This window comes from Nipponia nippon, unplaced genomic scaffold, assembly GCF_047370975.1.
Source record: "Nipponia nippon isolate SJK-2023a ecotype South Korea unplaced genomic scaffold, ASM4737097v1 scaffold_7, whole genome shotgun sequence".
In the NCBI taxonomy this organism is placed as follows: domain Eukaryota; kingdom Metazoa; phylum Chordata; class Aves; order Pelecaniformes; family Threskiornithidae; genus Nipponia; species Nipponia nippon.
The window spans coordinates 20968783-20983239 of NW_028262391.1; the positions used below are offsets into that span (position 1 = coordinate 20968783).

The 14457-nt window shown below is 44.2% G+C and overlaps 1 protein-coding gene across 8 annotated transcripts in view; it reads right to left on the minus strand.

The window, feature by feature from the left end:
* The window catches only part of ACSL3 (acyl-CoA synthetase long chain family member 3), a 53069-nt gene extending 39507 nt beyond the window's left edge, over positions 1-13562 (minus strand). For 6 of the 8 annotated variants that reach the window (XR_015700483.1, XR_015700484.1, XR_015700482.1 and 3 more), the window contains exon 1: positions 13304-13562. The gene's annotated coding sequence lies outside the window, so the exon portion shown is untranslated. Of the gene's footprint in view, positions 1-12483; positions 12586-12660; positions 12889-13303 lie in introns of those variants that run through there. The other 2 variants (XM_087739566.1, XM_087739567.1) reach the window with 2 other exon arrangements.
* Between the last annotated feature and the right edge of the window lie 895 nt (positions 13563-14457).

Sequence of the window (14457 nt, forward strand, 5' to 3'; positions counted from 1 at the left end):
AGCTTTGTCCAAAAGGACATCTGCTTGCCACAGGGAGGGAAAAAAATGCTCAGAGCACCAACGCTTCATTTATCACCACCCACTGGAAACAAGCCTTCCTCAACAGCTCTACCTGACCATGCAGGCCTTGTTATGGTTATTAAAAAGCCTTTGCTGAAGAAAGATCTAGGGGAACAGGATTGCATGGCTGTAAGTCTGACCTACACTCGGCTAAAGGTTTTCACAAAACTTTTTCAAGCAGGCAGACACAGAATGAACTTAATTCCCACATCATCTCCAGTCCTTGATTTCTCACCCCAAGTCCTGAACAAGAGATATCTGTCTCTCCTGGACTTTGCCCTCCTCGCTGCCACACATGTTGTGAACTGCTATTAACTTGCACAGAAAGAAGTATAGTGGGAGACCAAAACTACTACCGATTATGGCTTTTCTCTCAAAAGGACGCGGATTTTCTGGATGGGGGAAGAACAACTACACTCTGTATGCACATCTAGGGTAATTTGGAACTACCTTGCTCAGATGGCCCTGGAGCCTCCAGCTGTGATCCACCTCTAGCACAACCCTGGGTGAATACTGGGGCTCTTCAAATGCTTCCAGCTGCTCTGCTGGGGATCACAAACACCTGCAGACAGATTCCCCGAGCCACCCAAAGCATTCCCACTCCTGCCCACGCAACTCACCCCCCTGGGAGGCTTCAGCATAAACAAACCCACAACTGAACTCCAGACGTGACAGCAACTCGGGTGCTTCTGTGCACCAGTATGTTTCTGAAAAGTACATGAAGGCACACACAGACCATTAGGAAAGACACTTCATGACCTGGGACAAACTCGTTTCCAAGGTAATTATTTAACAGGACGCTGGGGCAGCCAAGGTTGCTCATGAAGTGCATGGCCTGAGGGTATAGTTTCAGTTTGGCTCAAGCAGATTTAACACTGGGCTGCTAATAAAAACAGACTGTTCATCTCCAAAACTTAATCCAGCTCTTTCCCTCCACTGTACCAATGCAGGAGTGCCTGTGTGGCTGGGAATGAGTCAGATTAGCTTGCTCATCCAGTTTAAACCCTCTCCTTCTCAGGGCAGAAGAGTGGATTTTCCTTTGTATCAACTTTGGTACTTACTTGAGCCTAGGGCGAGTCATTGCAGGCACCTAAATCAACAGAAAATTAGCACTACAAAAGAAGTTATTTTTCTGCTATCTCAAACTGGGTAACCATGAATAGACAGGCGTTAATGCCATGGCAAAGAGGGAACACACAGCTGGAGGAGGAGAGGGAAGGAGCCCGGCAGTCATGCTGTAAATCAAACATCCAGTCAGCTCTAGGAGAACCAAGATCAGCACAGACCGATATGCAAAATGCCTTGTGACTTGGTCGTCACTGGTACGCTGTGGGATCAGAGAAGAGCCATGGTCTAGAGGAGTAACCTTCTGCTCTCACTACTAATGATCTCACCACTTACCTTTTCTTGGAGCTCACCCTTGGTGGCTTCAAGTGCTACAGCCTAAATACCTTTAAACTTTGGATGTAGGCTATTAAACATTCCTATAAATACAAAGGGGTTTAATTTACGTCCTTCCCATTTCACTGCTATGTTTGGAAGATGATACTCCTACTTCCTTAGGAGGCAGCCAGAAGGCATGTTATTAGAATAAATACATTATTATGTACTTGTTAGACAACAAGATACTGTAAGGGTAAGAATTACATGAACCGAAGAAGTCCTTTACCCTAAGGAGAGACTTTCTACTATATTAACTAAATCTTGAGACAAAGGAAATAATAGTTTTATTATCTAAAAAAGTTTTCAAAACATTAACATTTTCTTTTCCTTTTAGTAGGCCCATTTACACCAAATGGAAAAAAAATCACACCTAGTGGTGGCAGACAACAGGGAGACAAATGTGACAGCACAGAACTAAATTAGATAGAAGCAGCTGACATTTCTTGAGGGCAAAGACCTGGCTTTCTCTAAAATGGACCCTTGGTATATCCAGTTATTTCTAAAAAGGTAATGGTACATGGGTGCTAAAAACGTTCATTTGCCATCAGCCTCTTCTCCTTACTCCCATGCCCCACATGAAATATCAAAGCATGTTGCAGGAGAGTGAGAGGCTCAGGCTCGTAAATCTATCCTCTGCTTTCTAACGAAACAAAGACAGTAATATTTATGAGGACCTGAAAGCTAAAGTGACAATCACAAAATAGGCAAATAGCTCTATTTTCCCCCAAAACCTATGGAACTTTTAATGCACAGTCTGACGGCATGGGCTACAAACTGAAGTTTAAACCTTTGTTACAGGTGAAAAGTAAAACTGAATCAAAATGGGTTCAGCACTAAATTCAGGAGCAACACTTAAACAGGCACTCCTAAAGCTACCGCTACCTATGACGCAAATACCCTTCCAAGATACTAAAACCAGCTGAAAACACAAACCCCATTGCAATTCTGCATCTTAGAAATTTTCCTATTCAGAACATTTTAAAACTTATTTTCCTTAAATAAGTTTAACTTCTACAAGACAGATTAAATATTTAATGGACTGATGAATACATCTTCTATTAATAAGAGTAATAAAACGCAGCTCTAAGGTAACAATTTTTGTCAGCAAACCTGAAAGCACTTCCCAAGAAGTTATCACTGTTACTACTACTACTACAGAGAAGAAAACTGTGTGATAAAAACATTTATTCAAAGTCATTCAACAAATAACGGCTATGCCAGGAACACAATCCAGTGCTGGTACATGTTTGTCTCCTTCCCACTACATAATACTGCTTCATGGCGAACAAGTATCTTACTCCTTTCAGGCACTTTGATTTATCAGATATTGTCAATACATTGCTTCCATTCCTTCTCATAAGCAGCTATTAGAGAATTTAAGAGATGTATTTAATGCCAAACTTAATTAAATGTTTTCAAATTTGTGTCAGAGAAACAAAGTACCTTACTACTGGAGAAGACCTCAGAGTAACTTTGGTATCTGCAAATTAACTGTCAAAGAGAGAAAAAACCACCAATTTCCCAAGTATACTGTTAGATTTTTAAACCACAGATACAAATTAAACAAGGAAGAACACTTAAACAAGAACACCAATACCACTGCACACACAGCATGAAAAAAGTCTGCATAAAAATAAACCAGAAGCTTCATCATCAGCTCCAGCCTTTGGCTACTAGAGAAGTGGAGTAACAGCCCAGTTATCGCTGCCAGTTTATCACTGTCCAAATTCCTACAATCATTTTCCAATTGTTTAAGACAATCCTCCTAAGTACTTCCACTGGGAGGCAGACTCTGCTTTCCATTTGAATGGAAAGAAACGACCAGAATGGTTTGATATGCCATTTTCTACTACAAAATACAGCCTTAGATCAGTTCTCTAATTTCTGGGAAATCTGAAATGCTAAGAAGTGAACAGGTCTGGTTGGTTTGTTTCTTAAAAACCAAAACAGAAATAGATGTTCTGTTGCTGTATATTCAGTCTGGTTGTGTGCTGTATTCTAATCAGGTATTCGTCAGATCAGAGCAAAACTCTAACAGAATGATACCAGAGATTTTTAGCAGCAAAGGTGCTTCTGTTTTTTTTTTTCTCCAATAGAAGCTATACATGCATAAAAATGTTCTCATTTACTTTTAGATTAATTAGAGTTCACGTAGTGTGACAGTAAAAATTATTACCCATTATCCTATATTCATTTTTTAAAAAATACCAGGTGGCCAGCTCCAAAATCTGGTAAGCCCATGTATTTATATTGTCTTTGACTTCTTTCTGTAACATTTCTTCTTTATTTGATGGGGTTTTGTTAGGGATAACCTTAAGCCAGAACCTCTTTAAAGAACAAGCAGCAGATGAATACGCTCAAGCAACAAAGCAAATCTGAGAGAACAAAATGATGATATAGGCTTCAGTAGAAAAAGTAAAGGATTTATTCCAAGTCTTTAGAGAAGTTCCTCACAAGAAACACATCAGTCAGATGAACGATACTTTCAAGAGGAATTTTACAATACATTTCAGAGGAATAAAGACATCCACAGCATGATCAAAGCTATCAAAGTGATAGAGTGGGATGTTTCACCACTTAATTTGAAAGGCTGAGCTGTTGACATTTTCAATACACTTTCTCTTTTGAAGGATAAACACGTTTTCAGGTTCCAGTTGCTTGGGTTTTGGTGTGTTTGTTCTTGGCTTTTTAAACATCATTTGTGTCCAGTTATCTACAGGGATTCACTAAAAAAAAAAAAATTCATGAAGAAGTTCCCACAGGAACATCTGTTTTTCTCCCCCACCACTTTCTGCTGTGGCGACTGCATCTCCAGAACAGGAGCACTCCTTCTCCTCTGGCCAGCAATGGAAGTCACAAGTCCCTCAGAGGGGATGACTACCTTTTCAGGGAAAGACTACTGCTCCCAAGCCCACGTGCATGCTTCAGATTGTGTTTTGTAACATTCACTCTCAATATAATGAAGAGATCCCCCCTAAGCCACACAGCAGAAAAGCAACAGGAACGGAATTTAGAAAAATCACAGACCCAAGAAGTGCTGCCTCAGCACTTGCACAAGACTCACTGGGCGTTTCATACCGCATGAAGTGAACCTCTGCGCAAGGACTAAGCAAGACATCTCAAAAGCAGTACTTCACTCCAGCAACTATATAAATGCAGAAAATAACTTGTGGAGCTTTTCCTGAGCACAAATAGAAAGGAAGAAATGAAATTTGCTCATTCAAACTTCTGTGAATATGCAATTTTCAAGAACACTTTTAGTAATCTTACCTCTGCTACAAGTTACAAATCTATTCTCAAAAACATAGTCTTCTGTTTCTTAGACTGCTTACTTTATTACCTGTAAAATCCCACCTCTTAAACACACAGGTTTACAGATAATTACTCTTAAGTTGTTTTAACAGAAATACTTTGTTTAACATTAGTTATATTTTAACATATACCCCAATTGTACTGCAATGCACAGAAACTACCTTTCTCCTAGTATTTTTCAGAACCTAATGCTGAAAATGTACTTGGCTTATTTAACTCCAGATTTCAAAAAGGCTCAAACTAAACCAAACTGTGATTTATAAGACTATAGGAATGCTGCACACACAGTCAATCAGTAGAAATAGGACTTAAACAAATGTTTCCTACAGATATAAGCATAACACCATAAATGCCAAGTTGCCAAAAGGAATGGCACCTGGAAGCCACTTACTTAGGAACATTTCCGCCTTTGTCACTGATGCAGTCCTGTTCTCTGCAACATCAAAGCCAGCCAAAACGGTTCCTGCACTAAGCACTTTATGAAGTCCAGGGAAGGCTACCACAGAAGCATGTTTCAGCTGTTACTGCTTCAACCTCATTCCCCCATGTATTTATGGGCAGTCTGCACTCCTCCTTTGCACTCAAAAAGTGGGGGGTTGCCCACGGGGAGTCACACAAAAGCTTAAGTTACAGAAAGACTAGCATGCTGTTTTACTGCAAACCACTTTATAAGGTTTTTATTTCTCTTGGCTGCTCTGAAATTCTAGGGACAGTGGGGAATACAATATTACAAAAGAAAGAAATAGCAAAGGAAAAACAAAATATTTCACATCCAGTGTTTTCCTAAAGAGCTACTTTATCTAGCTTTTATATCTATACTGCTTGGAGAAATGACTCCTTTGTTCAAAATCCAGCACTGGAATTTAAGTACAGCATAACGATGCCTACCCTGCTCATTTGAGTTATCATCCTATTTTTCTAACCTTAGAAGTAACGGAGTATCAGGACAAGCTCTCTCCTCCATCACATTGGAATGAATATCCTTTTCTCTCTTTTTATTATTATCTCTTTTTTTGTAAGCAGAGCCAGGCAGGATCAGTTATGAACATGCCCAACAATTGCATAACATGAAACAAATGCAAAACAAGGACTCATTAAATTAGAGGCCATTTTATTCTATGTGAAGAAGCATTAAAGAAGCGTGGTCCTCAGCTCCAAGTCCTTATGTGTCACCCTTAAAAATAAAACTTAAAACACAGGTGTTGAAAATCAGAGGACAACATCTAGTGCCCACAGATATGGATTGGAGGGGATGAAGGTGAGGAGGTAACTAAGTCCTCACAGGACATAATTCAAGTCAGTAGTTCAGAATCAGTATACAAATACTATGTAGGTAGATGGAGTTTTTGGCAGAAGGGAATCCTGTTTTTCTATTCAGGGAAAACAAACACAGCCTTAGACTGTGATTATGTAAACATGACCAAATCATTGAAGTACCTGGCTGGGTAGAGCCTTCACCGCTAAGTTTTTAAAACAAGAACATTGACCGTTTTAAAAAAGAAAGGTGCCATAGTACCAACGGTATTTGCAGGAATTTGGTGAGTATTCTCAGGCAAAATTATTTTGCCTGTGTTATACAGATGATCAGATTAGATTAATACAAGTTGAAAGTCCAAAATAAACTATTAAATATAACTAGAAGAAGAATATAAATATTTCATCTGTTTCATGAGCCGCTAGCATTTCAAAACCCAAAAGAATTATGTCTTGCATTTTAAAAAAAAAAATCCCCAAAAGAATCGTGAAAGATTAAGTTTATGATGTAATTAAAATATATGCAGTTTCAACCACTGTACTCTTAGACTCTGTTATCTTAGATGTATACACATCTACAGATGCACAGAAAAAAAAGCCAGGCTAGCAGATCTCTTCATTCCTTCACACCCTGGACCTGGCCACAACTGCATACGTGAAGGCATAACACAGGATGTGGACAGAATTTTTTTTTTTTTTTAAATAAAACTTATTTTATTGGTAAATGACAGATTTTTGAAAACAAAAATTGTCACTAGTTTCTTTATGAATGTCTATTTTAGTTAGTGCTTATGATCAGAAATTCTCACACCACCTTCCAACACCCACTAACACCCTTGGCTTTGTGGCTAGGGCACTCACACACTAGCTCACAGCCCTGCTACGCTTGATTGGGAAGCGGGTTTGTACCTTGTTCTTGAAAGTACTGGATGTTATCAGGTTAAGCTCTTTGTGCAGATTGTGAAAGAACTAGATAAAAATCTCCATAAGCATCTTCCTCCCCAAGGGTGGAAAAAAAATAAAATCTACGCAGTTATCAGCACTGCAGAACTGGAAAACATTTTCTAGGCATCTCAGAGCTGTCCATTAGGAAAATCATGTCTCTATTCACAGCTTCCCTAGAACAATACAGCGCAGCAATACTTCATCAGAACAATTAAACTGCAGGTATAAATGACTGACAAGCCTTGGTGATAGAACTTCCCAAGTAGTTTGTGGACTTACTGCTGTGGAACAGACTGAAACCACATTCTGCCACGTAGACAATCAAGCTCCCTGCCCAAGCGTTACTGGGACCACTGTCTCCCTCCTATGCCTCTTGCCTTACCTCTCCTCTTCAGCACTCATCAGACACATAAATCCTTACAAAATCTGCAGACAAATAAAGCAGATGCATCTTTCTACATAACCATTTAAACCCTCCTGCAAAGCTGTCACCTCCTGCTTCTCCCATTCCCTTCCGCCTCTCTCCATACCCACATACTTAGAACAGACTACAGACATCCTCTTTACCCAACACAAATTACACACTCATCTAACTTTTAAAAACTAACCACAGATGCTCCACTTTCCACATTTTTCATAGGTTTTCACAGAACGAGCCCATAAACTTTGATTTTAATAATGGTCTGGTGAAACAACTGGAGACCACGTTCCACTGTTTCACAGACTACATTCTGATACTGTCTTAAAACTTCGGTTGGTAGAAATCATACTGCATGTCTGATCCAATAAACCTTATGTCATTGTGCACACTGATGTACACACTGCACTAACCGCTCTGAAGCCTTCTGGTCAAGAAGCAAAGAATCCAAGCAAAACCGTCCTGCGGATGGTCGAGGTTTCTTGCATGTCTCAGTAGTCAACCTGAACAAGATGAGGCATGTTCCATACCCGGTCCTGGACAGCAGTAAGGGAAAGGCAGAAAAGTCTTGCCTCTAAAGATGCAGAAAAACTGTTTTTATATAGTTTTCAGTTCACAGTGTCCTTATGAGTTTATCACAGGAGGAGAGAATATTCTACACAGACAGTAATGTAACACAGCAAATAGATGGGGAACTGCATCTGGCAGTGCAGTACTACTGCTATTCTGCTGCTTAATCTTCAGCAAGTCACTTCTAAACTTTATTATCAATTTTCCCCTTCCAGGTCTCATACTGGTTTCATCTAGTAGATACAAGCATTCAGGGTAAGGATGATATTTACACAGTATCTAAAAAAAGCACTAGGTTTCCAACTTTTAAGTGAAATGGGAAAAGGCTTGCAGTTTGTTATTGCTGTTTTCCACTATCAACAGTGAAAATCCATAAGTCAATAACTCGCGATAATTCGATCTTCCCTGCCTTTCAGGAAACTCATAGAACTGAGATGCCAGCTTGTCCCATTGCAGATATTGTAATTAACTAGCACATCTTTGTAATTAACAAGACTCATGAACACTGAGGGAAACATGACTTCCCAATGCACAGGTATCGACGAACTCCCACCACTGCCACCTCCTCCTACAGGATTACAGACACTACGTCAGCACCTTGACTTCCCGCGAGCTGCAGGCTCACTTAAGGAACGAGAGGACACATGTGCGAGTAATTTCTTCCCAGGGATCAGTTGCAAGTTTTGAAACGGGCAGATTCTAAAACGATTTTGAATTTTGAACAACTTTTCTCTAATTGATTTAGAAGGTAATACAGAGTGAGATTCGCGCTTCCTTCAGAGAGCTGCACTTTTCTCCCCCCACACAGTCCTGGATTTAGTAATAGCCATCCAGGAGGTGTGATTAGGATATGGCCTTGTCCAGGTGATTTCCTTCACCATCCTCAAAATTGTTAGATCCCAAACTGTATCTTGAAGCAGAGTACTGAAACCTTCAAGAGCCCTTCAGGCCTTACTACATGGCAAACGCTGATATAGATCAAGGTTTCAGGACGAAGAGCAGTTCTTCCAACTCTAACTGCATAATTAAACAAATAAAGTCCTGCCATTTGAGAGCTGCTTGAAATTGGCTTGAGTGCTTGCTATATTCCTCCAAGTATGATGAGCAAACCTGCACTGCCAGACCGCATGCAGTCCCAAGTAAGCTGGCTCAGAAACTTCCACTGTCATTGCTGCGTGGGCAGAAACTAAATAGAGCCATGGGATAATTCAGGTGGGAAGGGACCTCAGGGGACCTCTGGTTCAGCCTCCAGCTCAAGGTAGGGTCACCCATGAGATCACACCTACTTTCTCAGGGCTTTATCCAGTTGGATTTTGAAAACCTCCATGGAAGAAGACTGCACCTCTCTGGGCAGCAAGTCCCACTGCTTGACTGACCTCACAGTGAAAAAATGCCTTATAGACACAGACCCCTCTGACTTCAATTCACGCCTGCTGCCTCTTCTCCTCCCACCACGCACCACTGTGAACCACCTGGCTTCACTCTCTTGAAAACCTCCCCATAGGTGCTGGAAGGGCCCCCCAAGCCTTCTCTTCTCCAAGCTCAAAAACAGCCACAGTTCCTCTGCCTCTCCTCACAAGGCAAAAGCTCACACCCCAAGACAATCTTGGTAGCTCTCCACTGAACTCACCCCAGTTTAATCAACATTTCCCTTGTGCTGGGGGGCAGTACAGCTGGATGCTGTAGTCTGGATATGGTCTAAGGAGTGCCAAGTGGAAGGGGATAATCGCTTCACTTGACCTACTGGCTCTGCTCCTGCTAATACAGAGCACACGGCAGCCTCATGCTCGGCTTGCTGTCCACCACGACCCCCAGGGCCTTCTCAGCAGAGCTGTTCCGCAGCCCGGCTGGCCCCAGGCTGTGCTGGTGCAAGGGGTTACTCCTGCCAGAAGACAAAGCCCGGAAGCCCCCACCCTTAAACAGCTGTTTAAATGGTAAATTTGCTTAGTAATCAGCAGCAGATGAAATGGATAGAAATTGAAGCCAAGTCTTCTTAGTGTTAATACACCTTACTTAGTAGTACTAAGTCGCATCTTAGGGCCATATTCAGATGGCCTAAATTCCACATAAATCCTTCTGCCTCCTATTTCTTATTAGCTGGCTTTCAGGCAGCTCCCCATTCAGCATCTTATGTCAATTCTGTGAATTGCTCTCCAAAACCACCTAGATTTCTCCACTGACTGAGGGAAGGGGCGTGAGTAGAATTCAGGCCACCTAAACTTAGTCTTTAAGGTCTGGTAAGGTTGCAGCATCAGACTGCATTATTCCTTTGGTTTTGTCACTGTGGCAGTAGTAGCAGCTTGTTTGTCAGGACGGGTTTCAGTTTAGTTACTTTTCCACTGGAACATGTATTTTTAAAGAAAAATGTAGATTTCTAAACAATTCAGATTCAGTTCTTTCTGCTGTCTTCTGGAAACTTACTCCATGGCTGGATCTCCTTGAACAAGAATGCTTTATCCGTAGTTCTCTCGCATTTTGTCCTGAGCCATGTGTGCTGCTTTGTTCCAGATGTCTTGACGATTCACTGATAAAAATTTGGTCTTTCGTATGGTTGTGGCTCAAACCATTCACTGGTCTACAAAAAGGAGGAATAAAAGCCCTACATTGGCACTAAACGTGGGCTGGGGGAAACAACGGCTTAAAGGCTCACCCATTCAACAAAAGCACACTATGCTTTAAGTCAAGCATGAAGACATCTCCTCTAGTTCTTCAAGTTTTCCAATAAATACCATTCTGATTTTCTGAGGCTTTAGGCTGAACCAGACCTCTTGATTTGAGAAATTATTTCTCATAGGCATTAATTACGGTTTTATAAGTGTCATAAATTGAAAAGTTACACATACCAGCGTACTCAGCCCAACATGCTCTACTCAGTGGTCTTACGTAATCAGGATCCTCCAAGCAAGAGCGATGGAGCAGGGAAGACGGGAACTACCCATCAACACTTCTGATAAGAGGAACCAGATTCAACACACCACAGTCCTGACACCTTGGGACATTAACAGTGCTTTTGTCAAAGCCCCAGAGCACTCCAGATGCACAGGTATGGACAGACTACCCTTGTCCACAGCTGTAAGCTAGACCTCTCTCAAAATGTCACTGTGCACCAACAGATACACAACTGCGAAATATACAGAATAATACTGAGGCTGAGGTTTATTCTCTTCACGATTGCTTTGAGGCAATGGGACACTTGGAGAAGGCACAACTTTCAGAGCCAAGTGACAGCTTATTGAGGATCAAACAGGCTATTTTAGAATAAATTAGGTAGGTTTGCTTCTCTACCAGGGATTCTGTTTCCATTAGTAAGAAGCTTGCTTTCCTGACCAGCTGATAGGGACTGGATCCATACCACAGGCTGAATGTGTTCTGTGTTTCAGAAGTCTTGACCACACAGATCAGAAGATCCATCAGATTCACTTGAGTTTATCAGCCAGCCATCAATACTGAACATACAAAGCATGAAATCCAGACCCACCTCCTGTTTCTAGGGACTAACAATAACAAACATGCTGGACGACTGTAAAGAAAATTAAGTCTTTCAGTCACAATGTTTAGCTTCAGTCATTCCTGAAGCACAAATCCACAGGACAAGGAGGAATTACCAGGCTTAACAATGTCTTTCCTTAATTTTTCAAAGCACACAGGACAGGCAAATGCAATGAGATATGCTTACTCTCTCAGTGGTGCAGATGGTTATGAGTATGAAGTCTTATAAGTGCACCCATATGATTATCTTTCTCTTAGGACATAATTAAGACCTGATAATGCATCTACCATTTCTGACTTTTACTTTTTACCCCCAGGAAAAAAGACACATGCCACAGTGAATTTTTGCATAATGAGATGCTAAGTCCACTCTGGAAAAAGACTATTTCTACAGCAGACCATAACCAGACAAAAATCCCATTCAGTCTTTTTTGTTTCATTCTATGCTTTTTCTTTACATGATGCTTAGAACAATATAATAAAAAAACTTCACGTCAACTCAAATATTCCTTAAGACTTCTATAATATTCTAAAATATTTTGAGTAAAAATGAGTGCCCTTACCCTTAGTAGACTTTTAAAAGTACTTAAAACCATTTATCATTGGTTTTGCTCCTTTTCACAAATTCTGTACTGATAACAGCACTTTTAAAGTTAGAGACTATTTAAATACAAGAATTTTGCATTTGGTGTTATGAAATCCATTTCATAGGCCAAAAAAAGCCACGTTCTAGAATCTAGTACTTCTAAATAAAATACAGCACTCCTCATTTAAAAAAATTATATACCAGTTGTTGCACATAATTATTACATGTTTTGGGGGGGTTATTTCTTCAGCAAGCTAAAAAAAAAAAAAATCTAGCGGTGCTCATAAACTACAACTATTTTTATTCAAGTCACAGTCTTAATCTTTCTGAAGGTTACTGTTTGCTTATTTCCCAAAGATTTTGTATGGGTCCCACAAACTGAACCTCATGCTGTTTATGGAACTACCTGAAACAATCTTTTAACGCTTGCTCCTCTCCCACACGCTGCGAGTGAAGAATGTTCCCCCGCTATCTTTCCCGAGCCAGTCCACGACGGGAGCGTGCCTCAGCACCCAACCTAGCGTCAAACCCCTAGAAATGAGAATGCAAACAGCAAAATACGACTGGAAATTCTGACCCGTACCTCCTTCAGCTGCGCTGCCTCACGTTACGTGCACTGCCAGACCAGAAGCTGCACGTCGAGCCTGAAGACCACGCGCAAACGCGCTGTGGGTACCGAGCCCCAGGGCCCGGGAGAGCCCGGCTGGGACACACCGCCCCCGCCCCGCACCGGCGGGGCGCTACCTGCCGGGCGGCCAGCCCTCGCCCCCGGCCCCGGCCGGCTCGGTGACTCACGCCGCGCCTTCTCCACCTCCTCGCACGTAAGAGCCGAAACACAAAGAAAAGCAGAAGGAAAAAGCGCCTGTTATTTCAGTCATCAGCCGGCAAGCCGCTCCCGTGCGCCCCGGCGCCCGCCTGGGCGGCAATCGCCTCACGGCGGCAGGGAGGCCGACCGGCCGCCGCGCAGCCGGGCCGCCCCTCAGCGCGAGCCGGGCCGAGAGCGGCCCTCGCCGCGCCCCCCCCGCCCCGCCGCGCCGCTTCAGCACCACCGCGGCCCGGATGGCCGCCGCCCCCGCACTCGACCCCGCGGAGGCGGCGGGAGGCCGCCCCGTCCCGGCTCGCGGCCCGGCGGGGCGCAGCCCGCCCGTTCCGGCGGCGCCGCAGCAGAGCGGGGGCAGAGCCACGCAGCCACCCCCGCGCCGGCCTCCCCGCAGCCCCGCACTCACCGGGCCCCGGCCCAGAGGACGAGCGCCGCCGGCCGCCTCCGCCCGCCCCGGCGCGGCCGCTCCCGCCGCCGCGGCCCGAGTGCGCGCCCCCGGCCGGGCTCAGCGGCGGCTCGGCAGCCCGCCGCCGCCGGGCGCCCTCATTCCGTATGCGCCACGGCGCCTCCTGGTTGGCCGGAGCGGGGTGGCGCGCGGGGCCGGGCTGCCGAGGAATGGTGAGGGGCGAGGTGGCTGGGCCGCACCGGGGTTACTACAGGTCACCCGCGGCGGTGGGCGGGGCGAGGGTGCGGGCCGACCGTTGGGGAGGGGAGGGGAGGGGCCGCGCCGCGCCGCGTCATCCTCGGCGGCCTCCCGCGCGGCCGCCGCCTTGCGCCTGCGCGGCTGCCGCCCCGCGGGGAGCGGCGGCCGGGGCGCCGCCATTGGGGATTGTGCGGGATTGCCCGGCCTCCCCCTACCTGAACCGGTGTCTTGCATCTCTGTTGAAACGCCTGTTAATTACCTCTTGTCCGCCATTAATTTCATTGCGCTGACAGGGGCTCCCACAGTGACGGGTAACTGCAGAAACCTCTGGATTACGTAAAAAGCTAACTCGGCCTTGGGTGCAGGTCCCTGCCCCTGCGTGCGGGGAGAGCTGTCCCCCGCCGGCCTGGCTGCCGGCGCCGCGGTTCTGGCATGCTGCAAGAACCTCAGGGTTTGAGGCTGCCGTTAAGATTCTACTGAGTTTGAGGTTTTAAATGAAGGTGTCGTTAGTGGCCGTTGTGCAGAGGTTTGTGACGTGGAGCTCTGCTGCTTGTCCCAAAAACTTGGGTCCGTTACCCGGTGTGCGTCGCCCAGTTTACACAGAGTCAAGGCATTTTCCTTTATTACGTCAACGCGCAGGTACGGGTGCAAGGTACGAACCAGCACACCCTTGGTGTAAACTGACAGTTACTTACACACAAGATTTTAACATATTTGAGTGTTTAGTTAAAATTCCTACTATGCGTACTCGCTGTGATTCTTGGGACCTTCCTCAGCCTTTGGGGTCGGCGGGTTTCTTGAGTGGGTGGTTTTTGAGTTGGTGGTCCTGATCTCAAATTTGGCAACACTGAGCAGTCCTACACGGGCCATTAACAACGCAGACTACGTTCACTTCGGGCTTTTTGTTCTGTGACAGC